This window comes from Rhinoderma darwinii, chromosome 4, assembly GCF_050947455.1.
Source record: "Rhinoderma darwinii isolate aRhiDar2 chromosome 4, aRhiDar2.hap1, whole genome shotgun sequence".
NCBI classification, from domain to species: domain Eukaryota; kingdom Metazoa; phylum Chordata; class Amphibia; order Anura; family Rhinodermatidae; genus Rhinoderma; species Rhinoderma darwinii.
Window position 1 is genome coordinate 332,521,320 of NC_134690.1, and position 19,565 is coordinate 332,540,884.

Genomic DNA, 19,565 nt, shown 5'->3' on the forward strand with positions numbered 1-19,565 from the left:
AATTGAGCGGTGTGAGGGCTTGTTTTTTGCGGGACGAGCTGTAATTTTTTGCGAGTTTGGGGTTTTAAATTATTTTTTTACGGATTTCTCCGTGCGACTTAAATAATGGTTTATTATAATAGTTCAGACTTTTACGGACGCAGCGATACCAATTTTGTTTCTTTTTTTACATTATATATATATATATGTCACGATCTGTGGGTATGTGGACCGTAGCGGGCTAGCAGCTGGCCAACAGAGTACCAAGTCAATATATAAATAATCCAAGCACAAAGGTACCTGTAGTGGTTCAGACAGTAGCAACGGCTAGGCAAAGATGGGACCTTGACAGCAGACACCAGACGTGGTGTAACACAGCAGGCGGAATAGTTAGCACAACACGACTCCGAAAGGTTCAAGGCACAAGAACAAATAGCACGGGATACAAGGTGTGAAAGTGATTAGAATATGTTTAAAAGATAACATTTTGCATGGACTCCATTTTGTATGGTAGGCCTCCATTTTGGATCGTTGGAATCCATCTTTTGGCCTGAAGGAGCCATCTTGAGATTAATAAGTAAAAAGTAATATGTCAGCAGATGTCTTGAAGCAATTCTATGTTATGTGTTCTTGAATTGAATGTTTTATTACTCTTGTAAGGAGCAGATCAAATAGCCTTGGTCGAATGAACAATGACATTGTTTACTATGAGGGAAGGGGATTCAGCCCTCTGTTTAAATGATTTAAACTTATCTGCAGTCTCCATTCTCTAGTGAGATAAGAAGTAGACACATTAACTTGTGTCTCTGAAATGTGTGTCTTCCCATGGGACAAGGTTCAGGCCACCTGGGGCTTGGAGGGTGAAGAATTATTATAATGCAGTGAAATATTCTCATTGGCTGAATCAGAGTCATTATCATATTGTAGATGATTGGCTGAAACCAAAGCCCACACCTTTCCTGTCATTATACTTATATACTTGTTTGGATCAATAAAGAGCAGAGAAGGATTTTGAGCATACAAGCATGGTCTCTTGTGTCATCTTTTCTCTCAGATATATATATCTATCACCTATGATTTGGAAGCTGGATAAATTACTGGAGGGCTGGTATCGGTTGACATACCCATTACAAATTTCAGTCTAATATATTTTGGCCCATGATTGCGTTAACAGTTTTTGGTGCCGAAACCTGGGAGATTGCTCGTCTGATACGCTGTCGCTGGAGGCCTGACGGCATTTGCATCAGTGAATATCAAAAACTGGCCGGTACGTAAGAAGCTTATTCTTACAAACATGATTCACTCATTCATTGCCGAGGCCGGAATTAGCGGTCATGACGTCACATCTCCTGATACGCAGTGTTTATCCAGCAGGTATGTTGAACGCTTTTAGTGTGATGAATGATTGCAGATACGTACGTTATCTTGAGTTGTACAGATGTGTGAATCTATGAGAGAATTTTTGCCGGCATTGAACATTGAAATTGTTAAGATTGTGAGAACAGAAGATGTGAGGAGTGAGTGCGTGACCCCCTCCTGTGAAATGTGATGACATGGAAGAAAAAGAAGAAAGAGAGAAACTTGTGCAGAGGTAGTGTGAATCCATGGCGTACATCTGTCTGTGTAAGATGAGGAAGCTGAATGCTGTGTAGTGAACCTGCAATGAACTGTGTATTGTTATAGGTCTGTTGAAAATGTTATTTATTATTTGGCTGTTGTGTAGAAACTGTTAAGGATCAAAGGGGAATGTTTTCCTGTTGCCTGCTTGCTCTACGATAGTCGAGTGCCGGAGACGCCTGGTTCAGCGTGGTACTATGTGTCCGTAGGTGGCAGAATCTGTCCGTAGGTGACAAAGGTTGGTTGGATATTCGTAGGTAATATCCTGTAGTATTTTTAGTACCACAAGGACTTCTGTGGTTAAGTCCTGATAATGGAGAACTTGGAGAGCAGAGCAACAGGGGAAGCTCCGTAGTGTGACGTACAGCCAAAGATTATTGTAACAAACATGGGAAGAAAACGCTATAACAACTAAAAGGGGTTCTGTAATAATAGGTTCTTTGTCAGGATTGTAGTAGTCAAATGAATATATATGAAAGTGCATGTGAGACGTGTGATAAGGGTGTATTACCCAGTGCAATAGAAAAAACTTTGAAAGTTGTTTTAAATGATCATTGATACACTTTTAGCACACACTGCCAGCTTGTAATATTATGTGTAAGGGTCCTTAACAACCAGTTGTATGCATTGTCAGACTGGCATAAAGTGGGGATCAGTACAGACTGATTTCTAGCACGCATTTGATAATCTGGTATGGACTTTTGATGTAGTATAACATCCAAGTCAGTCAGTCTGTATTAATATAACACCGGTGGAAATGAATACCATTGTAACATAACAATCTGTGTTCAAAGCAAAGAATGACCCACCCACAGAGTGAATGGCTGAGTGGGGAGGATGAGATATAAGTCAAATGAGTTGATTTTTCAAAAATATAGGTGGATGTTAATAAATGCTGCTTGTGAATAGACAGAGACAGAAAATGAATCTGCAGTGCTGCATATAAGGAATTCATGATGATGATGACAAATATCGATTGTGACGGAGAGGGGCTGTGTGATGTAACATGTGTGTGATATAACATGTGCAGTGTGAAGTCCGAAAAGCAGACTGATATAAGCTTATATATAGAGCATGGACTGATGAGACAAGTGATTACAATATTGCACTGATTTTAGATCTATATTGTATGTTCTCATTTTTAATAGCAGTACTGTGTAAAAATTTTTAGTGTTTTGTGTATAGGGTAAAATTTGAGTTATTTTAGAAAAGCATTGGCCTAAGGGGGTCATATGTGTGACAGGAGAAGGCCGCTCGCTGGTTGCAGTGGTTAGAAATGTTTCTTATCTTTGCGCATGCGCTGTTGTCCGTAAGTACCGAGTGTGTAAAATATTATGTCAGAATTTGTCTGCATATAAGACAAAAGTTACGCTGCATATTTATGTTACGATGTGATAAGATTTAACGTTGGGATGTTTTGAACTTAATTCAAATGAATTAAAATACAGATATTGTGAGACATGGGGTCTTGAAGATGTATGTACCCCTACTGTTCCCTACTCCCTCATATAGTTTATTGGTTTTCAGTAATTAACATTAGCAGATATATTATTTTCTGTTTTATTGGATAAATAATTATAGTTGTTATTTTTGTTTTTACATATACATGGGAAGTGCTATAGTGCTGCATAAATGTAATTTTTGAAAATGTATGGAGGTTTTAAAAGTAAATGGTTGCAAGGTATCTAAAAAGATAACATGCTGTTTTGACAGGAGAAAGTCACTTTTGTTTTAGGCTATTGTGTATTAAAAGGGGCAAACTAGTGCCCTCAGACAGAGTGCCCAACCTTATTAGTTTGAGATATGTAGTTTTGAACCCTGCTACATTACTTTCGCAGAGTCCAAAAAGGAGGGAGTAGTGAGGGGACTGATCAGGTACAATTTTATTTTGTTTGGAATTAATGAATTTGGTTTGAGGAGGTCTACAAAATGTGTATGAGACCCCAATGAGTAATCCACATTAAATGTTTATGACAGTAACCTAAATTTTGAGGTTTTTGTGTGTAGATTTTTCCAGAATGGTAAATATGGCACTGGGTATGCTGTGCTGTAGTCTCCACTCAATATGAGGTATTGTGTAAGAGACCAGGAGTCCTTACAGATTTAGTTGGGAAGGAGGTGAAAATTATCTGAACATTGTTAATTTTATGCCAGATTTTTAGTAAAAATATTTTTATTGTGGTATTGATCAAGTATTTAGAGAACCTGATAAAAGTGAGATTTACAAATATTCTGGATTATCAGATGAGTGTGGAGAAGTGTATAATATTTGTTTTTATTTTTGAGAATGAAGATGCCACCCCTTTGAAATGTTCTATCTATATGTGACATGGTTTTTTTTTTAATGTAAATTTGTAATGTAGAAATACTTGATCATATACAGTATGTACAAGACAGGATACGAGGCACGAGGTAAATTATCCAGAAACCACTCTCACCTTCTTGTTCATCTCAAGGAGCGGAGCTGGAGGTGCTCGCTGAGGTTTGTAACCTGGCAAAAGGTAAGACGGCCGACATTTACACTGACTCTAGGTACGCTTTTGGTATCGCTCACGATTATGGGCCAATTTGTGGTAGGAACTTTATTGGATCATCGGGTAAGCCAATTGAGAGCGTAAGAGATGAAAGACCTGGCAAATAGAGTATGTGCAGCCAGGTGTCAGTAAATTGGCTTGTCCCTGGATACAATAATGCCACCACTAGGTTTGTAGCAGCCGGCATAATGGGCGTACGGAATGACATAAGTAAAACAGCAAAGGTACCTGTAAAAAGTGCAGCCCGGCCAGATTACCCGTCCCAGCGACTGCAGAACATACAACTACCCGAGGTAGAAGTGTATGACGCGGTACTCGTGTGTGTAGACCTGTTCTCAGGGGGGCCTGAAGCCCGGCCTGTATCTTCCCCACTGCAGAAGTTGTGTGTAGTGACAGGGGAATCGTTTTTATCCTAAGTATTGAAGTGGTGTTTGTACAATAAGATATCAGCAGTTCTCTAGATGTTATTCCAAATTTAGTTTGTTTAATAAGGGTATTCAAAAAGTGTTGTGGGAATATTGAATACTGAGGTTAAGTTTTATGTAAAGTTCTGGACCAGCGTGCCTTAGCATTGGACTATTGGAGGCGTCAGTATTATATTTGTGTAAATGATAACTTCTCAGTGCAAGTAGATTCCCATTTGAAAATATTTTTGTTGTGAAAGGAAAATTTTAGAGCAGAGAATTCTGTGCAGTATATAGATATATAAATAAAAAGAAGAAGAATCAGTTTGTATGTATCAGTTTTACTTACTGACCAGTGTGAACGTTTAACATAAATATGTAATTGTTGATCAGATAATTCAATTGAATTATCTGATTAAGATCAATTAATGGTTATCCGATGAAAAAGATTGTTCTCCACAGGAAGAGTTCAACTGGGAACGGAAGGCGTGAAAACCAGATTCTAACAGAATGTGGACGGATAAAGGAAGGTAAACCGGTAGCATCTAAGGCACTCTTGATGGCACTTGCATTGATGGTGTGACCTCACATATGCCCCAAGATTGCAAGGATCGATGTGGTAAGATCTAATTGGTATGTCCCAGGTTTTACAGCTGTTGCTGCTAAATTCTGTTAGAGCTGTTTGATATGCCTACAGAACAGTCCTGGCAGACCGGTTCCAACCTTATCATACCCGCCTCCCACGAAGAGAACAGACCTTGAGAGGCCTTCCCAGGTAAAACGAACCAGAGTAGGGGGAGAAAATTGGTTTGAGACACTTGTCAGATAAAACGTATGGTATCTGTGTATATTTCTGTGAGTAGAAGCTGTTAAAAGTAATCAGCTCAGAATAAGGTATAAATCCTGCTGAAAAGTGTAACACCAAGTGCAAATATAATGTACCAAGTAAATACACATCTTCTAGGTAACTGTCCAGTGGAACAGAGAAGTTTTTCTTACATAAAGGTGTTTGTTTGATGTAGTTTAAGGGCCTGTCATTATTATTGTATGTACTTAGAACAACGTTTATAGTGTATGCGGATGATGTTATCACCAGATTAGCATTTATTTTAACAATTGACAAGGGCTGGGGGTCCCCAGCAAGTGCCAGTAAACATGAACTAGAAGACTTTTAATATGATGAACTCCATCACTGAGATGCGGCAGGCGCAGCCTGAGCCAATACAACGCGCCTGTCCTGAACTGTCGGCAGTGTCACAATTCTAAGCAGCCGCCCAGACAAGTAACTTACCAGAGGAAGAGGATAGATGCGGAGGGTTTGTGGTAGTCACAATAAAACTACATTAATCCGTCTACGTGGGATCTCACCCCAGGCTCACAGCATGAGGTGCTATGTACAGCCCGGTGACGTAAACTAAAAGAGACGGTGTCAGACAGATGAGAAGGACCAAACCAAGTCCTGATGACATCAGCAAAGATCAAAGTAAAGCAAAGCAAAGACCTGAGTGAATCCGTCAGCAGTAGCAGAAGACAGAAGAAGAAGAGGACGATGATGTACAGGACTTGCAATGAACTGATGGGACCCAAAACCTGAGAGTTGATAGCATGAGATTGGTGATAGCATTATATTATTAATTGAGGCCCTATTGTTTATATTGTCTAAAGGTTTATAATTATAATGTATGTAAACATGCCACGGTACTGTAAATTACGATCTGTGGTGGTATGAGATGAAGGTCACTGGTTGTTGTCACTCATAAGTAAGAAGTACATGGCAGCAATGAGAGCCCTGAGGTTATGTTACCTGGGTGTCTTTAGGTTTGGGGAAGATGCTGCCCACAACCTGTTATATCTGCAGGGGTAAAAGTCCCATTAGGACAGTAAGTGACAGTGCGACAATTATGACTAATACAAGTACCATAGAGGAGAAGTTTGGATTCTTGCCAATATTAGTAGGTTTAACAGTAAAAAATGCTCATAATATAGAGAAAGTGGCCGACAGATTGGACACTGTTACAGATTATGCGTTTGATGTTTTGAACTCTGCCCAAGGGGGGTATGTGCATGTGCCAAGTAGTTGATACAGCCTGTTGCCATTATATAGACCCTACTGGCATTAGGCAGGTATGACAAGTTTGACCGTAAATAAAGCTGAGAAAATAAAGGAAGAGTTCAGGAAAGCCAAGTCTAAAGATGATTGGAACCTGGAGTGGCCAGATTGGTTGTCGTGGCTCAATCCCTCTAACTGGTTTAAGGATGTTGGGGGATGGGTAATGGGTCTGCTCTAGTGTGTCCTGCAGGTTTATTATGTATTGCATTATATTTGCTTCTGAGGCTCATATTTTGAGGCCTGACAAAACGTTGGCAATGCTTCGCAGCAAAGGTTAAAATGATTACCTGCCATACTGGATCTTTTGATCAAGTATACCCTATGAGTGAAACAATTATGGGAAGGAATTTTGTTGAAATGACCAGGGGATGAGGTGAAACGGTTAGGTAAGTCCTCAAGGGGGGATAAGCCCTCCTTTAAGTACCTGGCGTGGATGCAAAATATCCTCATATAAACAAAAGGTGGGAAATGTGAAAGTGATTAGAATATGTTTAAAAGATAACATTTTGCATTTGTATGGTAGGCGTCCATTTTGGATCGTTGGAATCCATCTTTTGGCCTGAAGGAGCCATCTTGAGATTAATAAGTAAAAAGTAATATGTCAGCAGATGTCTTGAAGCAATTCTATGTTATGTGTTCTTGAATTGAATGTTTTATTACTCTTGTAAGGAGCAGATCAAATAGCCTTGGTCGAATGAACAATGACATTGTTTACTATGAGGGAAGGGGATTCAGCCCTCTGTTTAAATGATTTAAACTTATCTGCAGTCTCCATTCTCTAGTGAGATAAGAAGTAGACACATTAACTTGTGTCTCTGAAATGTGTGTCTTCCCATGGGACAAGGTTCAGGCCACCTGGGGCTTGGAGGGTGAAGAATTATTATAATGCAGTGAAATATTCTCATTGGCTGAATCAGAGTCATTATCATATTGTAGATGATTGGCTGAAACCAAAGCCCACACCTTTCCTGTCATTATACTTATATACTTGTTTGGATCAATAAAGAGCAGAGAAGGATTTTGAGCATACAAGCATGGTCTCTTGTGTCATCTTTTCTCTCAGATATATATATCTATCACCTATGATTTGGAAGCTGGATAAATTACTGGAGGGCGGGTATCGGTTGACATACCCATTACAAATTTCAGTCTAATATATTTTGGCCCATGATTGCGTTAACACAAGGTACAGGTAGCAGGACATGGGTAATAACGGGTTCAGGGATAACACCATTTGCATGACTAACATGGGAATACTAACAACGCTCAGGCAATGAGCAAAGGGGCAGGGCCCTTCTTAGAGTCCAGGGCAGGGGCGTAGCTAGAGGCTCATGGGCCCCGATGCACAGGCTCATGGGCCCCCCCAAACTTCTCATGGCCGATGGCCCGCAGCTTTCAGCTGCATCGCTGGGTCTCCTAAGTGACCCAACAAAGCAGTACTAGCAGCCAGGGGCATCACTAAGGACTTAAAACATATGGGGAAATACATATGTGTCCCCGACAAAAAAAATGTATGTGTGTGTGTATATATATATATATATATATATATATATATATATATATATATACAGTGAAGGAAATAAATATTTGATCCCTTGCTGATTTTGTAAGTTTGCCCACTGTCAAAGACATGAACAGTCTAGAATTTTTAGGCTAGGTTAATTTTACCAGTGAGAGATAGATTATATTAAAAAAAAAAAAGAAAATCACATTGTCAAAATTATATATATTTATTTGCATTGTGCACAGAGAAATAAGTATTTGATCCCTTTGGCAAACAAGACTTAATACTTGGTGGCAAAACCCTTGTTGGCAAGCACAGCAGTCAGACATTTTTTTGTAGTTGATGATGAGGTTTGCACACGTTAGATGGAATTTTGGCCCACTCCTCTTTGCAGATCATCTGTAAATCATTAAGATTTCGAGGCTGTCGCTTGGCAACTCGGATCTTCAGCTCCCTCCATAAGTTTTCGATGGGATTAAGGTCTGGAGACTGGCTAGGCCACTCCATGACCTTAATGTGCTTCTTTTTGAGCCACTCCTTTGTTGCCTTGGCTGTATGTTTCGGGTCATTGTCGTGCTGGAAGACCCAGCCACGAGCCATTTTTAATGTCCTGGTGGAGGGAAGGAGGTTGTCACTCAGGATTTGACGGTACATGGCTCCATCCATTCTCCCATTGATGCGGTGAAGTAGTCCTGTGCCCTTAGCAGAGAAACACCCCCAAAACATAATGTTTCCACCTCCATGCTTGACAGTGGGGACGGCGTTCTTTGGGTCATAGGCAGCATTTCTCTTCTTCCAAACACGGCGAGTAGAGTTAATGCCAAAGAGCTCAATTTTAGTCTCATCTGACCACAGCACCTTCTCCCAATCACTCTCAGAATCATCCAGATGTTCATTTGCAAACTTCAGACGTACCTGTACATGTGCCTTCTTGAGCAGGGGGACCTTGCGGACACTGCACGATTTTAATCCATTACGGCATAATGTGTTACCAATGGTTTTCTTGGTGACTGTGGTCCCAGCTGCCTTGAGATCATTAACAAGTTCCCCCCATGTAGTTTTCGGCTGAGCTCTCACCTTCCTCAGGATCAAGGATACCCCACGAGGTGAGATTTTACATGGAGCCCCAGATCGATGTCGATTGACAGTCATTTTGTATGTCTTCCATTTTCTTACTATTGCACCAACAGTTGTCTCCTTCTCACCCAGCGTCTTACTTATGGTTTTGTAGCCCATTCCAGCCTTGTGCAGGTCTATGATCTTGTTCCTGACATCTTTAGAAAGCTCTTTGGTCTTGCCCATGTTGTAGAGGTTAGAGTCAGACTGATTAATTGAGTCTGTGGACAGGAGTCTTTTATACAGGCACCAAGTTGATTTGGAGCGTGTAACTGGTCTGGAGGAGGCTGAACTCTTAATGGTTGGTAGGGGATCAAATACTTATTTCTCTGTGCACAATGCAAATAAATATATATAATTTTGACAATGTGATTTTCTTTTTTTTTTTAATATAATCTATCTCTCACTGGTAAAATTAACCTAGCCTAAAATTTCTAGACTGTTCATGTCTTTGACAGTGGGCAAACTTACAAAATCAGCAAGGGATCAAATACTTATTTCCTTCACTGTATATATATATATACATATATATATATATATATAGATAGATAGATAGATATATATATATATATATATATATATATATATATATATATATATATATATGAGACAGCATATCTATAGCACTACGACCCTATAGATAGAATTAGATACATTGTCTCAGCAGACAGTATCACACATTATAGGATTAGATACATTTGCTCAGCAGACAGTATCACACATGATAGGATTAGATATAGGGCCCAGCTCGCTGACATTGCGGCTCCAGCGCTGGATCCAGGAAAGGTAAGTGTAAGAATTGTTTTGCTTTTTTATGTGTTACTAATTATTTTTGTGTTTTTTTGTGTTTTTTTTACAAGTTCAGTTGTTGGACTACTTCAGATTCGAGGACTATTTAGATGACGCCGTTTTTTAAAATTCTCAATAAAATGGATAACGAGGGTTGTGTGGGATTTTTATTTCAATAAAATATATTATCTATGTCTTTGTATTTTTTTAAACTTTATTACTACTGCCTTATTTATAGCTGCTGGCTAATTGACAACGTCCATTACTAAGGCGAGGCTTAATGTTAGACATGAAGAGGCTAACACTAACCCCCATTATTACCCTGGTACCCACCACCACCAGGGGTACCGGTAAGAGCCGAGTACGATCCAGTACCAGACCATCTGTAGTGAAGGAGGGGCATGTTGGCGGCCGCAGGTTGGTATTATTAGGCTGGGAAAGGCAAAAAGCAGTGGCCCTTCCCACCCTGGTAATGCTAGCCTGCTGCTGCTATGTTGTATCTGCGCTCACCAGACCATGGCTGCGGCCATCGAGGGGTGAGTAATCCCGACGGTCTGCGGCCATGGATATTACAATATACAGTATATATGTATATATAATAATTTTATTCAACTTTTATTATTTTTTACATACCTTATAAACCCCCCTAGGGGACTTGCAGTATATTGTCATTTGTACAGGTTTCTGTTAAGCCCCACCGGAGGCATGACTTAGCAGAGGAGACCTGGGGGCCTTCATTAGGCTCCTGGGTTGTCACGACAACCATCGGCCCCTATGATTGCATTGTGGTGGAGCCGATGAGATGTCGGAGGGGGCCACCCCCTCTTTTCAATGCCTCAGATGCTGCGATTGACTGAAGCATTTGAGGAGTTAAACAGCCAGGAATAGCGTGATCACTGTTCTTATTAAAATTGAGATAGAAAAGACCCTAGAAGCTGGCAGGGATGTGTAATTCAAATAGCCCCGAATCATCCCCTGAAGACGCTGCTCAGCAGTGAAACATGTCGGGGGGGCTAGTGCTCTTTTAAATCTAACTCAGTCGCTGTTTAGCTTTTGCACTCTATCCTACGGAGGACACAGGCTCTTTAGGCAGTCTGCAGCTGCCGTACATACGAGCCCCATTACGTCCATGAGATGTTAATACCTCTCACATCTCTAATACCACGCTAACCGACTCAGTATATTTTTATTCCAATTCCATGTTGTACGTTTACCGTTTCTCATGGCACTTCAATTCTAAAGTTCAATATTAAAAGTTATGTTTTATTTAATGCCACTATTCAAGTAGTAGCTGGGAAATTGGGATATCTGTGCTCAAGCACATTGCATCTGTCCACTGTTCTTATTATTCACCTGTTATATACCTGTACGGCGTTACCTGAATGCCATGGGTCACATGATGTGGGTCACATGACTGTAACCCTTCAGTTATCCTATGGATGCATTTCTATGGGCTAATCTGGGGCTATACCATTTGTTTTTGTTTTTAGACAAAGGCAACTGCACTAATATAAGAAAGGTATGTGATCCAAATTTTAAACAAGTATATATTAGAAATCTATACAATTTCCTATTCTATAAATAAATCAATAAAACAAATTAAAAGTGGACAACCCCTTCAAGAATCAGCCGCTGCGGAGAAATCTGAGGGAGAAATTAAAAAGAGAACCTGATTTGACTATTCATCAGATGTTAAAAGAAGCCATTACCCTAGTGAAACAGAAAAAAATAAAGGCATAGAGGCTGGGATGGAATCTCTAGCGGGGGTAGTGTAAGAACTGAAATAAGTGCTGACTAACAAAAGAATGCTAAAACACTGGAAACAATGTTCTAGGTCAAGAACGGTCACAAGCCACACTCCAAAAATTGTTGAAACAAATGCGGGGCCATGGAAAACTTCTTGATTGGCCTAGGAGAGTAGACTTGTTAAGAGTGCCCCCCTCCAGGTCTGTAGAAGTGCTGGACGGCGATGAAATATTGTTGCCCTTACCGGTTGGCACACATAAAGTAATAAAGGGTACTACCATTGGACAAGCCCTGCAGAGGGAAGGAGAAGCTATGCCCCGAAGTCTGTGTACAGTCCAGGCCGGACAATTAATGCGAAGGATGGAGAACTAACCCTTGCACCCCAGGGACTGATGACTGAGGTGTTCCCAGTATGAGAAGATGAAGTGGAACTAGAGTGACGTTGGTAAGTGGAGCCTGCGTGTACTGGTGTCGCATCACTCATTGTGTGCCAAGTCAGTTTGAGATCAACAATAGATACAGGTCAGAAGCGGCTGAAACAGATGCCACATGAGGGAGTTAATGTCTCCTGAAGAGCTAAGAGAGGTGTCCAAAGTCTTGGGAGCACATCCAAATGCTTTTTCCCCGTAACGAGGCAGACTTTAAATTGATACGAATCCTATAACATTAGATTCAAACCGGAAAAAAAGCGGGCGGTAGTGTATCATTCCACCAGCATTCTATCAAGAAGCCAAGTTTGTTATAAGAAATCCTTGTATTCCACATAAAGTCTTTGTGTACCCAGGACTAATGTGTGTTACCATTCCTATTTTCATGAGGATGTGTCCCTACATGGTGTGATACTGTCAGATATGGTTAGAGACTGTCAGAATGTAGGGACACAGCCCTTTGACAAGCGGAATCGTAACACCCATTTGTCAATAATCACACAGAAAGATGGTGTTCACTATAGATTTGGCAGCGGCGGTGGGGAAAGGGGGCCCAAGGTTGGAGAATAGCCCAGGACCTATGGTCATCTTTATCCGTTACTGGATGCACATCCCTGTACAATGGTTAAAATGCATACCTGATGACGTGGTTGAGGTAATTATGTGTTGAAATGTCAGTATATGATAGGCGACCTGGCTCCCGTTCATAGTATATGGGCGGCAGTCATGGAGACTGGATGCCTCTGTTTTTGGATTCAGAGTCCGGATTTCTATCTGTTAAACCAATGTAAATGAGTTATCTGATATTTAATGCTTGTATTCACTTATGGGATCATTTGTATTGCTTACAAATGGAAATGCCACACCTGAAATCAACTCCAGACCTTTTATCTGCTTAATAAATGATGGATTAACGAGGGAATAGCCCATGCAGCCCATTAAATATCTTTTGAGATAATTGTCCAATTACTTTTGGTCCCTTGAAAAAGAGGCATCTACATATCAAAGAGCTGTTATTCCTAAACTCTTCCTCAAATTATGATGTGAATACCCTTAAATTAAAGCTGAGAGTCTGCACTTTAAGCCCATATTGATTATATAACTGTATATTCAATATGTTTTGGTAAACAGCTAAAATGACAAAACTTGTGCCACTGTCCAAATAATTCTGGACCAAACTGTAAGTTAACAGCGGGGAGTCAATTATTATTCCGTACTGCACCATGCCCTTCGATAGGAGAATTTAGGATTCTATTATAAATAACCGAAGGAGATGGCTTTCAAAAGACATATTTTAGCAAAGTGTCCAGAACCTTTCTCTTTAGCATCACCAAGCGAAATAGTTACCCACATATTTGTTTACATCCAGCCAACACTGCAATTGTATAGCTGTATTTGACGTTTTAGGGTCAGGTAAGTTTGACCTACCTATTTGTCTAGGAGAAAAAAAGAGTGTATGTATTATCTGAGTAATATCACTATATTCTTTACATATGTTTTGTATATTAAGTGACTAATTCTAATATAGAGCAGTTTTATATTGATTATATCATTTCTGGCCATGTAAATGCAAAAGCGAAAGTTACCTTTACAAATGACTCCCGCTAGGATTTTCAGACTGATAGCAAGCTAGAGCGATTTCAAATTTAACGTCACTTCCTGTAACACATGAAGTATTATAGAGCATTGGGCATTGTTTTAGGGGAAAAGATAGAGCGCTTTCAAACACCATGTTACTTTTGGTGATAGGTGAGGGAAGTCAGAGGGGGCGTGCACGGGACTGTGTGCTAGTATCTAAATAGAGGTAATGTTGGAAACGAATTATTCCTAATGAAAGATGATGCCCCAAGATGCATGGAAGCATGGATATACTAGCATTTTTATAAATTGTTTCAATTAATTTTTTATATTAAATACTTTATTAAATTTATTGACGATCCAGTTAGTATGGTTTCTAAAAGTCAGGCCAAGGGACATGTATACATGGCTATCGTGGACTAGACGAGAGCATGGATCTAGCTCTCCTCGTATATGTGAGTATTATACAGATCAATCTGATTTTTTTTCTGAACCAATTTGTGAAAGACCACTTCAAGAGAATTTTTCTTTTTTATTCCTTGGTCTCCGGCAGTCTCTTCAGAAGCAGGTTCTTCCGTCTGTTACGGTTCTCCTGGTCTTGTAACATAGTTAGAGCAGTGTTGAGTTGTCTATGCTGCTCTGTAAACTTTCTTTTGACTGCTGCATTAAAAGATAGCATGGCCTCCACACTATTACCAATATGTTTCACCTCCGCCTTTTTTTTCTGTAGCCCATTTATCACTGGGGATAAGGCTTGGGCAATTGTTTGCATCAGAAAGGAGCGAGATATGGGGCCCAGGTCATCCGATCCTCTGGCGTCTTGCGTATCGTAAGGCTGTCTTCCTTTTCAGAGTCATCCGAGACCTTAGAATCAGGAGCAGGATCAGACACCATCTTGGTTACTTCAGCAGAAGAGGTGGAAAGTTTCTTCCTAATGATTTTATCTAGGTCCAAATGTGATTTCTGCCCTCTTGGGCTACTGGTGACCTCTTTACCCCTGTGTTTGCTGACTTTCCCCATGTTTCACCAGTCAGTGAGGATTAAAAGTTGCGGCAAACTAGGAAACTGGAGGGGAACTCCGAATCATGAGTCCATCTCCTTCCACTGTCAGGCTCCGCACCAGGAAAACCCTATTTAAGTGGTTGTCCCAAGATTAACATTTATCACCAATCATCGGGATACAATTATAATTTCCCCACCAATTCCTAGTGTTGTTATTTATACGGGTAAACACTGATTGATAAAAACATTTTAAAGAACATTGCCTTCCTTTTTTTTAGTCATAAATTGAGGCTCCCTCTACAATATTTGCCCTTCGTGACAACCTACTCACCCTACCCCTCATCCTGCCCCTGCTCCTGTGAAAGGATGTTTAAATTCCCTACATGTGGCAACTTTCCACTTGACCAGCAGACAGAGCTAGGCACTACTATGGCTGACAGGAAAACAAATGCAAATAGCTGCTGCACATAAAGATTCAGGAGCACAGTGAAGGTGTCATTTTCGTCTGGAGGCACACTTAATAATATGATTAATAGCAGTTCAATACATAACTATGTTTTGACAGCTATTCCATGGATACACTAGTCAAGGGATGAATTAAGATAGATAAATGATCACCTATTCAAAGCTATTAAAGGGAATGTGTAATCAGAAAATTACCTATTGTTTAAATAATGTTTTTATGTAAAACATGTCTTCTAAGAATTTTTGGTAATTTTTATTTTTATTTTCTATGTCATTATCTGTATTACAAATTATCCTAAAATATTGCAATTTTCATTCTGGCCACTTAGCCTCATAATAGATTGACACTTCCTGTTCTGTAGGGATCACTTTTCAGCAGTCATCTCATTATCATCACAGGCTGGATTACAATGAAAGGTAACACCTATATATAGAGAACACAGGATTCACCATTTATAATAGGTGATGGACACAGCTCCCCCCCTCCCCCTCGCTTAACAATGACCTCTGCACAGGTCACAGAATGTGCCTAGAAAACTCTCCCATAGACGTAATTGGCACCCCTCTTGTTCACAGGTTCCTATGGTCCATGTGGCTGCTGTAACGAATATCTCTAAATGCTCTTAACAGCAGCTCAGCTAAGATAAAAACGGATTAGAAAAAAAAAGATTTTCTCTATCAAGTTTTAATCATGAAAAAAATATATAGGTGATACATTCCTTTTAAGCTATTTGGCAAGCAAAACTACAGCACACAAAGGAGACCTGCAGACAGCATCGCTGGTCTCGTTATGGGACCGAGGACAGGTAAGTGAAGAATTGTTCCTCGGGGCACTGTCTGGCACTATTTCTGGGGACACTATGAGATTATTCTAGTAGCATTGTATAGCAATTTCTGGCTGTACTTTGTAGCACTAATTTTATTGAACCTGTCTGTATAGTACTAAATTGGAAACCATAGCAGTGTTATATAACTATTAACAGGTATTGTTTTAGTGATGTGGCCTATAGTCTAGGGTCATTGCTAGGGAAGGAATAAAGTTTTAAAAACATATGGAAAATTATCATTACGTACAAAAAAATATGTATCTATGGACTCTATTATATATGTTATATTTAAAATATTGTAATTATTTTATGTGCATTAGAGTATGAATAATTTTCTGTGGCACACATTGCACGACTTAAGCATACCTTTGCCAGCTGGGTAGGGAACCTATTGTTAAAAATGTGAAGGTTTGCAGTGAATCTCCTGGTTCACCTCTTGGAAAGTCTCATCTCTAGTTCCCATAGTAACTGCATTAGTCTGACAAGTTGAAAACCTTTTAACAGAGTCATGAATTCAGTTAGAAAATATTCTCTCCAGTGCAAATTATTGGTGTTTACCCTGGTGTCCATGTCTAACCCATTAACCTCTTAGTAACCACCATTATGCCTTTTCACGGCAGGTCACTAAGGGGCCTTAGGCTAGGCCGTCGCCTTTTCACGATGGCCCAGTCTAAGGCCTGCACGGGTTTAGCGTGCAGGCTGGAACGGGGACTCGGCTGTCTGATGACAGCCGGGCTCCTGCTCCAATGGTTGCGATCAAAGTTTACTTCGATTGCGGCCGTTTAACCGTTAAATGCTGCAGTCAATAGCGACCGTGGCATTTAAATCATTTGCAGAGGGAGGGAGCTACATCTCTCACCCATAAGCGACCCACAAATGAAATTGTGGGCCTCTGATGGAGTGCCATGGCAGCCAGGGGCCTGATAAAGGCCCCCAGGTCTGCCATGGCTATATGCCTATTTGGACATGCCAGAGGCACATCCTAATGGATTGCCTGTCAGTTTTACACTGACAAGCAATAATGCTCTGGTATACTAACATACCTCCCAACCGTCCTGGATTCAGTGGTACAGTCCTGGATTATGGGCAGTGTCCCGGGCGACCGTGGGTATGTCCCGCTGTCAAACTATTTCTGAAGCAGGGAACCATCAGATCCCTGCTTCAGAATTAGTTCAGAGCGGAAGAGCAGAGGGAGCTCCTCCACTTGTCGAGGACTCCACAGGCACAGCGCTAATGTAAGCGGTGTGCTCGGGGAAGCCCTTGACGTTACTGTTCATATGTGGACAGTAATGTCAGTGGCTACTCTTGGAGTTGAATCCCCAGCCAGAGTCAGCAACGGGGATTACGCTCAAGGAGTATTCACTGATGTCACTGTATATAAACAGTACCGTCATAGGCTACCGGAGCACAGCGCTTACAGTAACGCTGTGCCCAGAGGCGTAGCTAGGTTCTCCTGCACCCGGGGCAAAGATTCAGATTGGCGCCCCCCCCCAACTTATTTCCCGACATCTCCTTCCCCCTCGCCATGTTTGCTTTCGCTACCAATCAATGAGGTGTAATTGTTTTTCACATTTTTTTTTAATGTAACTCGAGTATAAAAGCATTTCTACATTTTACAAGCGATGTAGTTCTATAATGTAATTAACATAAAAATAAATTAAAAGAAAATAAATTAAAGAGGCCACACACAGCCCCCTGTAGATAGCGCCACACAGCCCCCCTTGTAGAAAGTGCCACACAGCCCCCCTTGTAGATAGTGCCACACAGCCCCCTTGTAGATAGTGCCACACACAGCCCTCCTTGTAGATAGTGCCACACAGCCCCCCTTGTAGATAGTGCCACACACAGCCCGTTGCGCCTTTGTAAATAGCGTCACATTTCCCCCCTCTTGTAAATAGTGCCTCATTCCCCCCTTTTAAATAGCGCCACACTCCCGCCCCCTTGTAAATAGCGCCACACCCCCCCCTTTTAAATAACGCCACACTCCCCCCTTGTACTTAGCGCCACACTGTGAACAGACCGGTGAGCGGTAGCCTACCGCTACCACTCTCCACTCTGCCTGGTGTGACTTACCGGAGGAGCCGAGGAGGTCATGCGGCGCAGGCAGCGGCGGAGTTCCTTCTGACTAGGGTTGGTGACAGCCAGTGCCGGCCTTAGCTTGGATGGCTCCCTGTGCGGGACTCTCTATTGCCGCCCCCTACACAAACCAAAAATTAACCACATATATAGACACGCTGGAACATATATACTGTACATACATAAAGACAGATATTTAGACATACAGGCAAATATACATACACACATTCTGGAATACATACATACAGGTAAATATATAGACGTACAGACACACACACACACCGGCAGATAAATACACAGTCAGGGACATATACAAATACATAAAAGGCACATATATACAAGCACAAAGACACATTCACAAACAGACCCATATATACCCACACAGGCACATATATACACAGCACAGATAATGTAGTAGTGTTATCTGCAGTCCTATGTAACACCACAGATAACACAGTGATAACTGTGAGTACAGATAATGTAGTAGATGTTACATGCAGTCCTATGTAACACCACAGATAACACAGTGCTAACTCTCTGATTACAGATAATGTAGTAATGTTACCTGCAGTCCTATGTAAAAACCACAGATAACACAGTGATAACTCTCTGAGTACAGATAATGTAGTAATGTTACCTGCAGTCCTATGTAACACCACAGATAACACAGTGATAACTGTGAGTACAGATAATGTAGTAGATGTTACATGCAGTCCTATGTAACACCACAGATAACAGTGATAACTCTCTGATTACAGATAATGTAGTAATGTTACCTGCAGTCCTATGTAACACCACAGATAACACAGTGATAACGCTTTGAGTACAGATAATATAGTAGATGTTGACTGCAGTCCTATGTAATACCACAGATAACACAGTGATAACTCTCTAAATACAGATGGTAGTGTTACCTGCAGTCCTATGTAACACCACAGATAACACAGTGATAACTCTCTGATTACAGATAATGTAGTAATGTTACCTGCAGTCCTATGTAACACCACCGATAACACAGTGATAACTCTCTGAGTACAGATAATGTAGTAGATGTTGCCTGCAGTCCTATGTAACACCACAGATAACACAGTGATAACTCTCTAAATACAGATGGTAGTGTTACCTGCAGTCCTATGTAACACCACAGATAACACAGTGGTAACTCTCTGAGTACATATAATGTAGTAGTGTTACCTGCAGTCCTATGTAACACCACAGATAACACAGTGATAACTCTCTGAGTACAGATAATGTAGTAGATGTTGCCTGCAGTCCTATGTAACACCACAGATAACACAGTGATAGCTCTCTAAATACAGATGGTAGTGTTACCTGCAGTCCTATGTAACACCACAGATAACACAGTGATAACTCTGAGTACAGATAATGT